Source organism: Vicugna pacos, chromosome 6 (assembly GCF_048564905.1).
Source record: "Vicugna pacos chromosome 6, VicPac4, whole genome shotgun sequence".
Lineage (NCBI taxonomy): Eukaryota > Metazoa > Chordata > Mammalia > Artiodactyla > Camelidae > Vicugna > Vicugna pacos.
The window spans coordinates 38,487,209-38,504,077 of NC_132992.1; positions in this window are offsets into that span (position 1 = coordinate 38,487,209).

The window sequence follows — 16,869 nt, forward strand, 5'->3', positions numbered from 1 at the left end:
TTGCTCTCTGGTGCAACAAAAAATATTATATTTAATGATTTCTTGGGCCATTACTCCAAATCTTCAGAGGATTTACATGACTTTGTTTCTTCTATAGACAAGTGAACATAAAAATGGTGTACTTCATTGTATAATTGAATTTGAAAGGAGAGAAGGGGGGGAAGAGTTCAATATACTTTAAGTATGCTTTTTATTCTGAATATTTAAAATGAAACCCATGATATGGGATAGAATTCCTATGAAAGTACTGTTCTCATTATGTCTTCAGTTTGTATGCAGGCCTCAGCTGTGTTACTTTTATTGCCGTTTTCAGCAAGAATTCAGGAGAGAATGAAAGGATGGAAACTCAAACAGAATGACTAAACTGTAATTCAAAGATAATGAACTCCAGTGCAACAGGACAGCAAATTAGAAGGCTGGGAAGTTGTTAGCCATAAAAAAGAAAAAGAAAAAGAGCTTTCTCTCCACACTTTTGAAGCATTCTTTGGAAACCAGAAAAACCCAGCAATACAGTTAACCCAGTTACTGTCAGTGCAATTCTACTTTCAAAAGAAAGCCAGGCTAACATTTTTAAACAACAATTATATTTTATGAAAAGGGAAGAAGAGGGAATGAGAGGAACATTAAACACTACCCCCCACCAAAGCATGCCTATGACAAACCAATCCAAAAACAGTTTATCTCCATTCACCTTAGATTTTTGAAATAAGCATTTCCTACCCACAGCAACCTCCACTTCATCAGACTGACCAAGAATTTAGGGATATCAGCATTTGCTGCCAAAGGGATTCATATGCTAAGCTGAAACTCCTTGTTTTCCAAACCAAAGGAAAACGAGGTAAAACAAGGACCACCCACCCAGTCAGGAAACAATGTAGTTTGAATTCCATTTGTCTTATGCCCTTCTCTTCCTAGGTGACTCACTGGGAATCTTGGAGAGGATGGGTCACCTAGAGTTTGCCATAGGAGAGCTTCCCTCCAGTAAGTTTTAATCTTCCAAGTCACTAAATTAACGACCAAGCCTCTTGAGAGTTAAGGATGTCGTGATGTGCTGGTGCGTGACTACATGTGGAGCGTTTCAAAATGATAACAAATAAATCGAACTCTGGGATGCCCGTTCAGAGCTGCAAAACCCAAATCAGAGGTCACTCTGAATATTCCAGCTGATTTTTTTGAGGTCCCAAACAATTTTCCTGAAGGAGGACAAAAAGCCTCAAAGTCCATAAGATGATCTTAACACATACTTCAGCTAAGATTTAAAATCTGATCAAATATAGTTAATGAAAATAATTACTTTTTATTTTTATTTTCTTGTCGTCATAAAGGTGTTTTGAGAAAATTGTTTATAAAACTTTTTTGTTGTTGTTCTAACCCAGCAAGTTAAACATGTTTCGTTTATTTTTAAATGAAGTGAAAATTAGCCAGGTGTGTTAGATAAGCTTTCTATACACAGGTCTAAATATTGACAAAGGGAGATGTGTCACTGGTAAAATCATCAGTCTGGCAATTATCACGTTAGCATGTTAAGTGGAAAAAGATGTGAAACTTCCAAATGTGTCAATACAGATTATATCATTTCCACTAGCTATACTGTGAACATCAGTTCTTTAATGTACACTGAGCAAGCAATTCAGCTAAAGAAATTTCTCCTCTGGGCTGGGAAAAAAAAATCACAAAATCTCATGTGAAATCACATATGTTTCTAAATATTGCTTCAGATGACCTAAAAGAGAAGAAGGGAGTACAAATGATGACAAAAGTACCTTTCTGTGTTTTCTTTTTGTAAGAACTGTGTTTGCACTCCTCTTTCATTAGTTTATATGGGTGATCCCCACTGTTCTCATTGGTCCCAAGCCCACAGCCCTTCCCAATAATAGCATTTGCAAAGCCAGGTGATATTACTAAACTTATGGTGCTGAGAAAATAGAGTATCTCAGCAATAAATGTCTTGTTGCACACTTTAGATTCCTATGAACTGCATTTGAAGATGAGAGAAAGTGCTATTAATTTGTGGTATTAGTAAGAAAGAATCAACTGTATATAAAAGTAAATCCTGGCAATATGAAAATTCCATCTTCACATCACTAGGTGATTAAGTAACCAACCAGATAGGACAATAAGGTCCCTGGTAGAACAGCCCTAAATATATCCCTCAAAGGCACATTTTGGTCCCTTTTCTTTTTCCTTTTTCTGTTTTTTTACTCACATTTTTCTTCTTTCTGTGCACTCAGTGGGATTTATATTTACTAAACTACTGCTCCATTTCTTGCTTGCTATTCTTTGGTCCTTGCCTTGCAGCTAATCACATCTTCTCTGGCTTCACCTAACTCCCAGATACTAGCTTTTCAAACTCCAGAAAAATATGGAGTTAGTTCTCTCTGTTCAGGGGTGACATGTTTAAACTCCCATTGATTTTTCACGATAGCCTTTTTTTTTTTTTCCCCGAACTCCCATTTGTTTCTTATTTGGAAAACATTTACTCGCTCTTTAAACTTATAATCTTGCTTCTGCCTGCCATCTTGGCTAAAATTTCTCTTTTAAAAGTCACGAGAATCCTCATCACAGAATCCAATGACACTGGAAGGCTCTCATCTTTTTCTGCAGGCTTGGACCCTGTTGGCTCTTTGTTGACCCCTTCTCTTCCTTTCCACACTGTAACACTGCACTCTACTGGCCCCTTCTGTTTCCTATTTCTCCCAAGTCCAGAAGGTAAAAATCTCCACAGTTCTGTTCTTTGCTTGGGCCTTAGAGTCCCACTGCAGCTTCAACCATTCCCACAGCTTCAAGTTCACTTCTATCATGATAGCTTCAAAACTTCCATTTCTGACCCCAGCTTCTCATAGATAAGAAGCCACATTTTCAAATGTTTGCTGATAATCCTCACTTAACGTCCAAAATAAACTCATCATCAACCTGCCTCTCCAGAATACCTTGTACAACTCTATTAATAAGACTACCAAACATCCAAGTCTGAATTCCGTCATCTTGAAACTTCATCCTCCATATCCCATAGATTACTGGGGCATGTGGACTTTTTCACTCTTATATCCTTCCATCCTGTCACCAACATTCTAGTTCAAGTCTTTATTTCCTTTTCTTGGACAGGTGGCCCTCAAAGTGAACCAACAGCTTCAGAATCACCTGGAAATATGTTAAAAATAAAAATTCTCAAACACCACAGCAGACCTATTTAATCCAAAACTCTGATAGTGAGGCCAGCAGTCTATTTTAACAAGACCTCCTGTGATTTTGATGTGTGCTAAAATTTGAGAAGTATCTGGTCTGGATTATTGCAAATGACTTTTTTGATCTTTCTAATCTCCAGTCTTTCTTTTTCATGCCTTCCCACACATTATTACTCTAAGAATATCTTAATAAAGAATAACTCTGATTATACTGCTTTCTTGATAAAAACATTTGATTCTGTAGTGTCGTCAAATAAAAGTCAAACTCATCATGACATATGTAGGTTTCCAGAGAATATAAAGGAGTTATAATCAAACAGAAATGAAGTAAACTATATCAAGTTACCCATCTTAAGTTGATTCTAAAGTTAAATCTGTTTCTGTACTCTTTTCTCCATATTAGCCACTGTTAGATTCCTCCTACCACTCTTTGTTAAAAAAATTTGTTAAAAAAGAACAGAGTAAAACCAGTAAATGGATTAAAAGGACCAAAAACCCACAAAAATGATATCAAAGTGAAAACATCTGAGCTATAAGATGCAAAAAGAAATCTTATCTGAACCTCTTTTATCTGACTAACAGTAAAAAGCTCTGCAGAACTTTCTAAGAGTCAGCTACCACAAACTGCTTCCCCAACCTAGAGGTCTGCAGTCAGGAAGGCAGCTGACCTTGGGCAGCAGGACATTCCAAACAGAATTGTATAAACAAGCATAATCAAAAACTTATATCATTTGAAGCCCTAGTGCCCCTCTCCACTCCCCACTTTTTTAAGCTGGTATATAAACCTTTAATCCTAACTATTCAGGGAGCTATCTCTCTATAGCATAATCCTGCATACATAATAAGCTTTTCTTTATTTATTCTGTCTGTTGTCAATTAATTCATAGGCCCCAAGCACTGGGACCTAAGTTGATAGAGGGAAAGTTTTCCTCCCAAAAGAACATTCATTTCATCCATTGGTTTTGGTCATGAGGGGAGGATTCTTATGAACTCTAAGGCTAGCTAATCTTAGAGCCAAAATTTTGAAAGTGATTTTTCACTTGTGAAAAAAAATTTAGTGCTCATGAAAAGGGCATGTGTATATCTGTCTTAAGTTACCAGGAATATGTTCAAAGAATGTTTTAAAAACTGAAGCAAACAGTTTCAAAAAAGAATGATATATAAAAAGTCTCTTATCCAATATAATAGATTTGGAAAAGAGTGGTAGCTCTGACTGTGCATCCCTCAGTAACACAAGTCAGAGAGTCAGAGGCACATATGCCTTATTGACTCCTCGTTCCACTCTTGTGTACAAATGTTCATGACAAACCTATCAAGAACACATAATGGAACCTCCAGCTACAGAGAAGTGAAGAAGTCAACAAATCCTCTCCCCCAGAGCAACTATTAAACTGGACAACATTGTCGGAAACAGACATTTCAGGGCTCTAGAAATTCACCAAAGACAAATTAAACAGAAGTATATACTCAGGAAGAAAGAAATGCTAAACATTGTAAGAACCATGGGAGACAGTGGTGTTCTTGCCTAGGGTATCTCTTCCACCATCCCCATCTCTGCTAATCAGGTAGTTCTTCCTGGGCATGGCTGGTGGTGAAAAAGCAGTTTCACTGCTGGTGTGGGGGAGGTGAGGTGATAAGGCTGATTTAATTTGGAACTGAGAATGGAAAATCCATGTCCTGTGGCAATGACAAAAGCCCTCAGCTCTCTTAGCCCCAGGTTGCTGTCTGGAAGACTCTTGTAAGGTCAGTGAAAACCTGAGAGGGCTCATTAAAAAGTAAAATCTGGAGCAGACTTGACTGCTTGGACTGGTTGTCAACCCAAACCAAACACAAATCCACAAGCAGAGGATGGAAGCCATAAGGGCTCAAGGTATTTGAGCACACCCTCTGACCAAACATTAGCTGAAAATAAGTTATGCAGACACAGAAGCTAAAAAAATAAAAATAAGACTTTTTTTTTTAACTGAGTATCAGCAGCCACATACCACAGGAATGACAAATTCCACAGATAAAGTCCAGGCAAGTTATTTATAAAAACAAAATAAAATCAACAATAACAAAACTCTCAGAGAAGAAGATAAAGAAAATCAAATTTTAGAATTGCTACAAAATGTAATTTAAAATATCCACTTTGAAAAAAATATAAACCATCAAAAACCCAGAAAATCTGACCTATATTTGAGATTTAAGGAGGTAGGGGGCAGCTAATGGAAACTATTCTTGATTGGACTCAGTTGTTAGAGTTAGCAGATAAAAACTTTAATGAAACTACTTTAAATTTCAAAAGAATGAAGCACACTATTTTTAAAGATCTCAAGAAAAGAATTATAACAATTATTCAACAAAAAGAGGTTATCAATAGAGAAACAGAATCTATTAAAAAGAACCAAACAAATTCTAGAGTTAAAAAAGTACAATAAACAAAATGAAAAATTCCTAGGTTGACCCAACAACTGTTATAACAGAAGTAATGATCAGTGAACTTGAAGATAGATCCATCTATTAGATCCATTCTGAAGAACAGAGAAAAATTATTAAAGAAAAATGGTCAAAGCACTAGAGACCTGTAGACAACATCAAGCATACTAAAGACAAACAATGACATCCAAGAAAAGAAAACTACAGGCTAATATCTCTCATGAACACTGATAGAAAAATTCTTACCAATATATTAGAAAATCAAATCTAAGAACAGATAAAAAGGATTATACCCTGTGACCAAGTGGAATTTATCCCAGGAATGCTAAGCTGATTTAATATCTAAAGTTCAGTTGATTGATAAATAATATTAATTTTTAAAAGGACAAAAACACATGATTATCTCAACAGATGCCAGAAGAGTATTGACAACCCAACACCCATTTACAATAAAAACTCTCAGCAAGTTAGAAAAAGAAAGGAACTTCCTCATCTTGACAAAGAGCATCAGGAGAAACTTAAAGCTAACATTATATTCAGTGATAAAAGATTAAATGCTTTTCCACAAAATCAAGATCTAGGTAAGATATTCCCTCTCACAACTCCTATTCAACATCGTACAGTAGGTTCTATCTAGTACAGTCAGGCAAGAAAAAGCAATTAAAGGAATATAGACGGAAAGAAAGAAATAAAGCTGTTTTTATTCACAAATGACAGGATCCTAAGGAATCTACTAAAAAAAATTATTAGTGCTAATAAATTTAACAAGTTTACAAGATTTAAGATTAATGTACAAAAATTGTTTTATTGGTGATTGTTTTCTTAGCAAAATAAAAATCCAAAAAGAAAAGTTAAGAAACAATTCCATTCTCAATAAAATGAACAAAAAATAAAATACTTAGGAATACATTTAACAAGAGAGCTGGGAGGCCTGTACTCTGAAAACTACAAAACATTACTAAGAGAAATTAAAATTCTAAATAAAGGAATCATATTCCATGTTCATGGACTGGAAGCCTCAATATTATTCAGATGGTAGTTTTTCCCAAGTTGATCTATAGATTCAATGCAATCCCAGGCAAGATCACAGGAATCACTTCTGTAGAGCTAAGCTGATCCTAAAATTTATATGGAAATGTAAAGGACCTAGAACAGTTAAAATAATTTTAAAAAAAGAACAAATTTAGAGAATTTGTGCTAGCCGATTTCCAAACTTACCATAACACTAGAATAATAAAGACACTGTGGTAAGTGTAAAAACAGACATGTAAATCAATGGAAAAGAATTCAAAATCCAGAAATAAACCCGTATATTTATGGTCACTTGATTCAGTGGGAACACTATGATTTTTCTCAACACATGTTGCTGGGGCATTTGGATACACATCTGTAACAAAATGAATTTAGACCCTTACTTTATACTATACACAAAAATTAACTTAAAACAGATCATATACATAATTGTAAGAGCTAAAGTTGTAAAACTGCTAGAAGAAACCACAGAAGAAAACCTTGGATTAGGGAAGGATTCCTTAGACATACCAAAAGCATGATACATAAAAGATAAAAATGATAAATTGGACTTCACCAAAATGGAAAACTATGGTTTCCAAAGTCACCAATAAGAAAATGAAAAGATAAATTACCAACTGGAGAAAGTATATGCAGATCATATGCCTGAAAAAGGACTTGTATCCAGGATATATAAAGAATTTTACCATCCAATAATAAGAAGTAAATTAACCCAATTAAAAATAATTGAAAGATTTTAATAAACATCTTACCAAAGAATATGTTCAAATGATTACTAAGCAAATAAAAACATTCTCAAATTAATCACTAAGGAAATACAAATTAAAACCACAGTGAAATACCATATCCACACATTAAAATGATTTTAATCAAAGAGTGACTAAACTAGATGTTGGCAAGGATATTGAAAAATTGGAACCCTCATGCATTGCTGGTAAGAGTGTAAAATGGTATAGCCATTTGGAAAACAGGTTGGGAGTTTATTAAAAGATCTAGCCTAGAGTTACCAAATGATCTAACAATGCCACTCCTAGATACATACTAGAAGAAATGAAAGCATATATCTACACAAAAACTTTTACATATATGTTCACAACAGCATTATTCGTAATAACCAAAAACTGGAAGCAATACAAATGTCTGTTGGCTGGTAAATGGTAAAATCAAATGTGTTATATTCATATGATGAAATACTGCTGAGCATTAAAAGGAATGAACTTCTGATACATTCTACAACTTGGATGAACCCCCAAAACAGTATGCTAAGTGAAATAAGCCAAACAACAAAAGACTACAATTAAAACAATAATTATATTGTTTCACTCATATGAAATTTCCAGAAAAGGCAAATTTATAGAGAGCAGATGAACAGCTGCCTAAGGCTGGGAAGGACTGACTGCAAATTACATTGAGGAAACTTTTAGGGGGTAAGAAAAATGTTCTATTAACTGAGTCACAATAAAACTTACTCCACATTCTATAAATTTGCTAAAAAATATGAATTGTAAACTTACAATGGGTAAATTTTATGGCATATAAATTATATCTCAATGGAGCTATTTTTTAAAGACTTATTTTTAAAACCCTAGAACACATACACACGAAACCAGCTACAAAATTATGCATCATAAGTTTGGTTCTATTTAATTCTGCAACAGTATAAAAATCACACATTTTATCAAGATTAAATAAATATGGAGAAAATTAAAAACATTTGGTTATAAATCAACCAATGATGACACTTTAGTTGATGCAATTGTTATCCAGTTATTTTTCTGTTTAACTGCTTATACAAGCTAATATATCATGCCCATACCTAAGCAGCTTTTCATCACTTGGTAGAAAATGTTCTTGCCATAAGTATTTTAGCCATAGTCAATTAAGCTTTCTTTCTTAATAATTACAATTCTTTGGGGAAAAAAGTCTAAAACAAGTCTCTTTTCTCTGTGATAATCTCCCGGGAACAATGTCCCATACTCTCTGTACCTCTGTGCCTTGCTCTTTGTTCTCTTTCTTCTGTCCTACTGCCTCCCTTTTCACCCAGTTCAGAATTTCCTGAGATATAAAGAAAGAACCAATAATGTCCTCAAGTTAGAGGAAACAGCTATGCTTTAGCAGTTTTCTTGCCACTACACCACACTACCAATATGAAGACTAGAGGCCAATTGTAGTAAAATTGGTAATAAGTGAAATCTAAAAATTTAATCACATAAAATGTATCTTGCATTGTGAGATAAATGAAATGAGAGGTTCCTAGAAATCTGACTGTGTATTCCAAATCCACCTTAGTCCTAGCTGTATTCTGTCACCAGGTGGTTGTAGTTTTCTACCTCACTTTTTTTTTACATTTTTTATTACTTTTTTGGTGGTTTGGGGGGGGTAATTAGGTTTATTTCTTTATTAAGGAGGCACTGGGAATTGAACCCAGGACCTTGTACATGCTAAGTACGTGCTCTACCACTGAGCTATACCCTCCTCCAATCTGCTTCACTTTAGATTTTAGTGGAAACAATTTCAGGCTCTGTGGCTAGCTGGAGTTTACATTTAGAGTGGCAGTGATTCCAGGAATATCCTGATTGTTTAGTACCCATATCATCAGCCTGACTTAAAGAGAGAGGGTAGAAGGAATAACGAACATGCAGTGGTTTACCTTTTGTCTCCACTTCCCAAGAAGTACTGCCTGGATATCTCCATCCAATCTGGCCCTTCTACGTACCTTACATCTTTCTTCCCTCTTCAGAGATAAGAATGTAACCCACTCAAGTTGAGAATGGGGGCTAAGGACAGGAGCCAATTGCCAATTGTTCTATATCTAAATTCACATTATTATCAAGTATATAACTGCAGGATTTTACTAGGTCTAACAATCAAAAGAGAGTTTTGAATTCTGTACAGAAAGTTACAGAATTTCTAATTCAGACTGAGACAGAAAGCATGCTTCTAGTGGTGGTCATTGTGGTTGACTTAGCAAGATGATGCATCTGTCAGTTATGCTAACCCATTTCTCATTTCAGTTATTGATTGGAAGTGGGCACATGATCCAATTTAGCTATTGAGACACGAGAGAAGTGGGGTGAAAGTTTCTGGAAAAGCATTCCTCGTATCTAAGAAGTCTCAAGAAAGAAACAGTTTCTCACTTTCCCCTGGAGGTTACTAGGTCCGGATAGGAAGCTTGGAATTCTTGAAGCCATCTTGTGAATATAAAAGGAAACAGTAAGAAAGATTCTTTGACCTTCTGAGTCCTTTGCTGGACTAGGCCCAAACTTGGCCTTCCATATCCATCCTTGTAGAGACCAGTCTCAGTAAGAATCCTACTTAGTTTAGTCAGAATCCCCTGCCCCTTATATCTTCTTATCATTGATATCTTATATCAATATCTAACCAAATTCTTCATCTCCCAAGTAATACCTGATCACTTTAGCCTGCCTTCAGCAAGAATCCTGTTAAGTCAGTTTAGCCAAGAATTAGCCTATTCTCTTAGTAATTTTCCACTAACCCCTCCCCCACAACCCTGCTCCTTGGCTGTAAATCCCCACTCTTCCTTGTTGTATTCAAAACTGACCCCGAGTCTTTACTGAGGTCTCTTTTCCCTATTTCATTAGTTTCTGATTAAAATTTGCTTTTACCACTTTAACTGCTGTCCAGCTCTAGTTTTCTTTTGACCCCAGCCTCCTCAGGAAACCAGTGGTGAGGATAGCAGAACAGGGAAATAAAACAGATTTGGGTCATGAATGACCTTTGCGAGCTGCTAATCATATAATAACCTGTTTTAGTCAGAGTTTTTTGTTTTTATTTGTTTGGGTTTATGTTGTTGTTGTTTTGGCTTGGGTTTGGTTTGATTTAGTTTTCTAATTTCCTGTTAAAAGTATCTTACAGTGCTTTTCTGTGATTGTTGAAGCTGCTCATTCCATCCTAGACTACAGGCATTTTTATACGCTTGATTATACGGAAGCAGTATCATTTCAGAAGAAGGTGGTAAAGGGGAAGAAGACTAGGAAGAGGTGGTTCAGGATGAAGGATGACTTTCTACTTAATCATATGTTATCCTTTCCCCCTACTTTTTTTCAAGAATAAGAACTGCATTAACAGATGTTCTGAAATCAAGAAAAAACAAAACAATGAAGTAATAAACTTGCCTACAGCCATAGAGGTCCCAGGCGCCAGGATGAAGCACATGTAATTTCACTTTACCTGGCTAACCACACCCAGGGATCTCTGTGGGAAATTGCCACTGATCATGGCCCAGCAGGGTGCCCAAAAGACTCCCCTCCCACCCATAAGAACAGCACAGAGCCCTTGAAGAATAATGTTAAATGCTTTGCCTTTGTAGAACATTTTTAACTTGCTGCAGTACTTTCAAATCCATTAGCTAATTGCAATCTTCAAAACAGTTCACTAAGGTAGACATTACCCCCATTTGATGAATGACAAGTGCAGAGTGCATGGAGAAGGTGAAAACATTTGCTTAAAATAACTCAACTAATTTTACATGAATAGCCCACAGCCTGAGAGTGCTTGCTCAGAAAGCATATATTCTCTGGCCTTGTTATAAATAGGCTCTGCTCAAGATTTCCCAAGGGCCAGAAGGGCCATAGTGTCCGAGTGTACTGAGCATACACTGAATAATACTTACCTATGTTTAGCCTCTGCATCCAGTTTCTCTTTCGGCCTTATCAATTTCTGGTGGTGGTTTTTTTTTTTTCCCCTATTGCTTTTCACCCACTCACCATGATTAATAATGCAAAAACTCTATTTGGGAAATGTTTAATATATAAGCCAGAAAAAGACCTCCTGGGAAAAGTGAGGAGAAAAAAATGGACCACAGAGATCAGCTACAACTGGAGAAGATGCATCTTATGTATTATTCTAACCAAAGGAAAGCAGTAATGACTAACTTGATTCAATTTTTAGAGTTCAAAATAAGAGCAAACTGTCAAAAGCAAGACAACAGGCCCAAAATGGAATCAGTTATGCTAAGATTTAATTTAATAACAGTTTTAGCTATCCCAGAAATGGAATCTTAAACTGGTCAAACAAGAATTGCCTGATACAGCACCTGTTAGGTCAACTGCCTGATAGACTCCTGCCAGCCCCCAAAAGAAAGTAACCTTGCAAAAACCAACCCGCTTTTTGGCCTAGTGTAACTTCCTCATTCCTGCTCCCTTCTACCTATAAAAAGTCTTTCATTTTCTACAGTTCCTCAGAGCTCATTTCTGTCTGCAAGATTGGATGCTGCCTGGTTGATGAATAATTAAATAAAGCCAATAAGGTCTTTAAAACTCAGTTGAATTTTTTTTTTAAATAAAGCCCTTATGAAAGGAAAATTCAGTTTCCTCTACTACTCTACACATGTATGTGACAATAAGTTTGGTTTTCCACGCCAAACATTTCTCCATTTCTCTGCAGATACCAACTGAATGACCTACAATTCAGTTCAGTTACTGACACAGTCAACCTGGAATTAGCATAAGATCCCATAGGTTAAGGGCTCAGTCCCACAGGACAGCTCCTACTTCAGATGCCAATTCCAAGTCTTAGGTTGTCACCGGTACTTCTGACTGACTGGTTATAAATTGTATTTCTACAGCACTATCCTTGGGTTTGATAATTTGCTAGAATGGCTCACAGAACTCAGGAAGACATTCTACTTACTAGATTACCAGTTTGTTATAAAAATACAACTCAGGAATAGCTAGATGGAAGTGATGCATGGGACAAGGTTTGTGGAAAGGAACACAGAGTTTCCATGCCCTTTTCAGGAACACCACACCCAGCACCTCGAGCACCAACCCAGAAGCTCTCCAAACCCAATGCATGCTTTAGGGACTTTTATGGAGGCTTCATCACATAAGCATGATCAATTATTAACTCAATCTCTAGCCCCTTTCCCTCCCTTGAGGATGGGAGGTGGAACTTCCAATCATGACTTGGTCTTTTTGGTGACCAGCCCCCATCCAGGGACTATTCAGGAGCCCACCAAGAATTACCCCATTAGAACAAAAATTGTTTCTGTCATCCAGGAAATTCCAAGGGATTTAGGAGCTCTATTTCAGGAACCCCTGTCAAAAACCAAATATTAGAACAAAAATTGCTCCTGGCACCTTTATTGCTTAGGAAATTACAAAGGCTTTAGGAGCTCTGGCCAGAGTCTAGGGATGAAGACCAATGTGTATATTTCTTATTGTATCACAATAATCACATACCTTAATGTCACACATTTACAAAGGAGTCACTTGTAGCCCTATCAAAACAACTAATGAAAGAAAAGGGAAATTGGTCTCTACTTTCTTGAAAGTTTAAAAATGAATATCAAAGGACTAAATAGTCAGTTTCAAAATATTTGTTGTTAAATTTAATCCTTTTAAAGATGGGGCTCAAACTGTTAAGTCCAAGTACTAGAAAAAAAATTGCAAGTGATTGCCACTACTCTGAATCTATTCTTTCTTTGATTACTATTATAGCACATACTATTTTAAAATACTTTTCCCCCCAGAATTTCATTAAGCCACAAAGAATAAAATTTGTAAGGTAGATTAGAGTGTATTTTCCCCCTGTTTTGTGTAATAAAAGCCACAATTAATCTGTTCATTCTGCAGACTTACTGAAGACAGGTATTTTTATATATAAGAGTACCTTAATAATGTTTTATTATAATGACTCCTATAGGAAATATTTCTTTTCATATTCAGTTATATGAAGATTTATAACTGGTTTGCCCTGACCTTTTTCTTGGATATTACATAATATGTTAGAAAGAGGTTGGCCAGGGAACTACCTTTGGAAATGAGAAGGTAGAGGAAGAACCAGTAAAAATTCTCAGCACAGACTTTGAACAGGAAGCTTTAGAATGAGACCTAGGAAATGAAGATTGTTTAAAAAAATTAAGTAGTGGGCAGAGAGGACCATTTGAAAGTTACTAGAAAACTGGCTAACCAATTTCTGATGCAATAGCTTTTCTACTTTGTTAAGACTTCTATCAGTGTATAGAACCTTATAAGCATATTTAAAGATTTATTTGCATACATGTATTGTAGGAAATAAAATGCTTAACACTGCTAACTTTATGAAGAAGTTTCTTGAACATATTTCAATAGTGAAGCATTTTTCTGTCATAATGTTAAATAAGAATATATGAACTCAAATCTCATAATTCTATATTTTTTATTTTCAAAAGCATTTGGAGTTTCTCACTGATAACATAAGAATTTGAAGCAAATGGGGACAATGCACACAAAAGAAAAAAAAGCTTTAGAAATTATAATCAACATATTTAAGGAAACAAAAAAGATTGTACATCTAAGAAATAGGAATAGGAGTCCAGAAAAGGGGGGGAAGCAGAAAATAATTAGAGAATTTCTTAGGAATTAAACCAGATTTTTAATGTTTAGTAGTAAGAAAGATAAAATTGGATAAATCTCCCAGATGTTATTCCAGAGGGAACAGAGAAAATGAAGGGGAGTAAATTCTCAAAGATGTAACAAGAAACTTTCTTGGAATTGAAGAACATGAATCTCTATAGAGAAAAAGGGCTCACATAAGGAATGAAGTAAGTTTCTCACCAATTCATTATTGTAAAATTTCAAAACACCAGGATAAAGAAAAGGTTGTTCAGTAGCAATATGAATGCTAGACAATAGTGTAGCAATGCCTTCAAAACTCTGAAAGAAAATTATTTTCAACTAAAAACTGTATACCCAGTCTCTTAATCAAATGTGAGATGAAATTAAAGCCAATTCAAACATAGAAGAATTTAAAATGTTTGCCTCCTATGCATTGTTTTCTAGGGAGCCACTGGAGGATATCGTTCAGCAACATGAAAAAGAGGAAGATATGGATTTCAGAAAGGATTTTCTGAACCCAGGAGAACAGTGAAAGGAAGTCCAGGTGGACCAGGTGGACAGCTATGCAAAAGCCTAGAAAGCAGCTAGTCCAGGTGGAAATAAGAGGAAAGGTGGCTTCAGGGGGGATGTCTCAGGTCAGGAGCTTTAACTGCCCTAGGGTTTATAATTGTGTTTCATATATTGTTTTTTAATTGATAAATGTATGACCAAAAAAGATAGTGATAAATACATAGAAAATTAAAAAATTTTAAAGGAGGCAATTATTAACTTTAGGAAGAATATAAAGGAATCTACCTGTTTCTGTCAATAATAATTTTGTAAGATCATGATTTCATAAATTTGATTATTGAGGTAACTAAACTTTAGCATTATACAATTAGTTGGAAAGTATGAGGGAAAAGAAAAGGGGCAGAAAGGAGTATTAAAGAGTTAGAATCTCTATTACCATTATAAGAAATCAGTAGATAATACCAAATTTTGAAAAATTGACATTGGCAGAAGTTGGAGAAGGGTCAGATACTGATCATTTTATTATAAAATTTTGAGTTCACTTTAGGGGCATTGGTAGGTGAGTTAATGCATTAAACCCCACATAATTTAATTTTCTAAAAAGTGACTAATCTGTGGAAAAACTCTATCGTGTGGTGGTACAATGTGAGGCAAGAAACCTAGGTCTAATCCTAGCCCTGCCCACTCCAAAAGACCATGACCAAGTCTCTTCACTTCGATTCCCTTATGTGAGGCCAGGACTTTAAAATCTTCTCTCAATTTTACGTTTACTTGGTCAAAACTGCCCTTCTTTAGTGAGCTATTTCTAGTGTCTTCCTTACAATCATTCATTGGCTAATCATAAAAAAATCTCAAATGAATAGCTTCTTTTCCAGGATTTTAGATAGCCAAAAATAAACACATTCTTCTCTGACACCGAGATTTTACATGCTAGAGAGCTACAAGAAATAAAGCATTACCAGGTAGTAAAAGGAATGCAATGCTCTGACAAGATCTTAATTGACTCACTAAGTTATGAAGATTTTAGGCAACAATTTACTCTGTTCTTAAATTTTAGAAGTAGTTGCCATAGGAACGCCTAGACACAGCATATGGTATGTCTGGTACCTCCAAGATAACAGAGCAGATTCTTGATGGATTTTCCTTACAATATGTTGTGAACTTTTGTTCTTTTTAGTGTTTCAGTGGCCAGTGTTATAAGGTACTAGCATTCTTTAGTATTATCTATATAATTTGAAGCCTATTTTAAAGCATTTTTCATTTGCAAAAAAAAAATTTTTTTTAATTCTTCCCATATCCCTTAATAGCTTTTCCTCATAAAAAATAGTAATAACTACAAACTAGTAGAAAAACAAACAAATTAGCAGATAATCATAAAAGAATAAGTGTAAATGGAGAATAAGTCATATGGCAAATGTTCGGCTCACTTATAGGGAAAGGAAGGGAAATCAGAATTAGATACTATTTTTCCACTTGTCAGATTAGGGGAATGGGAGAAGTTTAAATTGGTGCTGCCATTCTGGTGGGTAATTTGGGATTATAAATTCAAAGACTTTAAGATGTTCTTGCCATTCAACCTAGGAATTTCACTGCTATAAATCTATCCTAAAGAGTTGGGGTTTTTTTAAATATGCAAAAATTTCTGTAGAAAAATTATTTACAATAGTTAAAAATTAAAAATACTCTTAATATACAATAAGGAGATTTGAAACTTTAAATTATGTAAGCATTCTCTTATTGTTTTGATGTAATATTTTTCTATTATAAATGCTATTACTATAAGTTATGATATATTTTTATTATAAATTATGGTGATATTATAAATTACAATGCGTATGAATATATATGTGTTGTATATACATATAGTAAATAAAAAACAGGTTTTTAAAGAATGTTGGTAAAATGAAAAAATCGGTTTACACTGTTTTTGTAATGTACTGTATATATGCAATCATAGGGAAAACATACAGAAGGATGTATCTCCCCCTAAAATAAAGTGGCTGTGGTGGACACCATAAACTGACCCCCAGTAAGTCATGCCCTTGTATAACGCCGTATCCTTGAGTGCAGACAGAGCTGATGACTTGCTTCTAACCAATAGAATATGGCAAAGGCGATGGATGTGATGTCATTCTCATGATTTTGTTGTATTATAGATGGTTCCATTTTAGTAAACTGGAGAGAGAAAGAGTATCCTGCTGGCTTTGAAGATTCAAGTTGCCATGTAGTAAAGAACTGTGGGCAGACTTTAGGAGCTACAGGCAGTCTCTGGGGCCTGAAGGAAGACTCCAGCCAACAGTTAGTAAGAAGCCAGGGCCCTGGGTCATACAGCTGCAAAGAAGCAAATCCTGCTAACAACCTAAATAAACCTGGAACCAGATTTT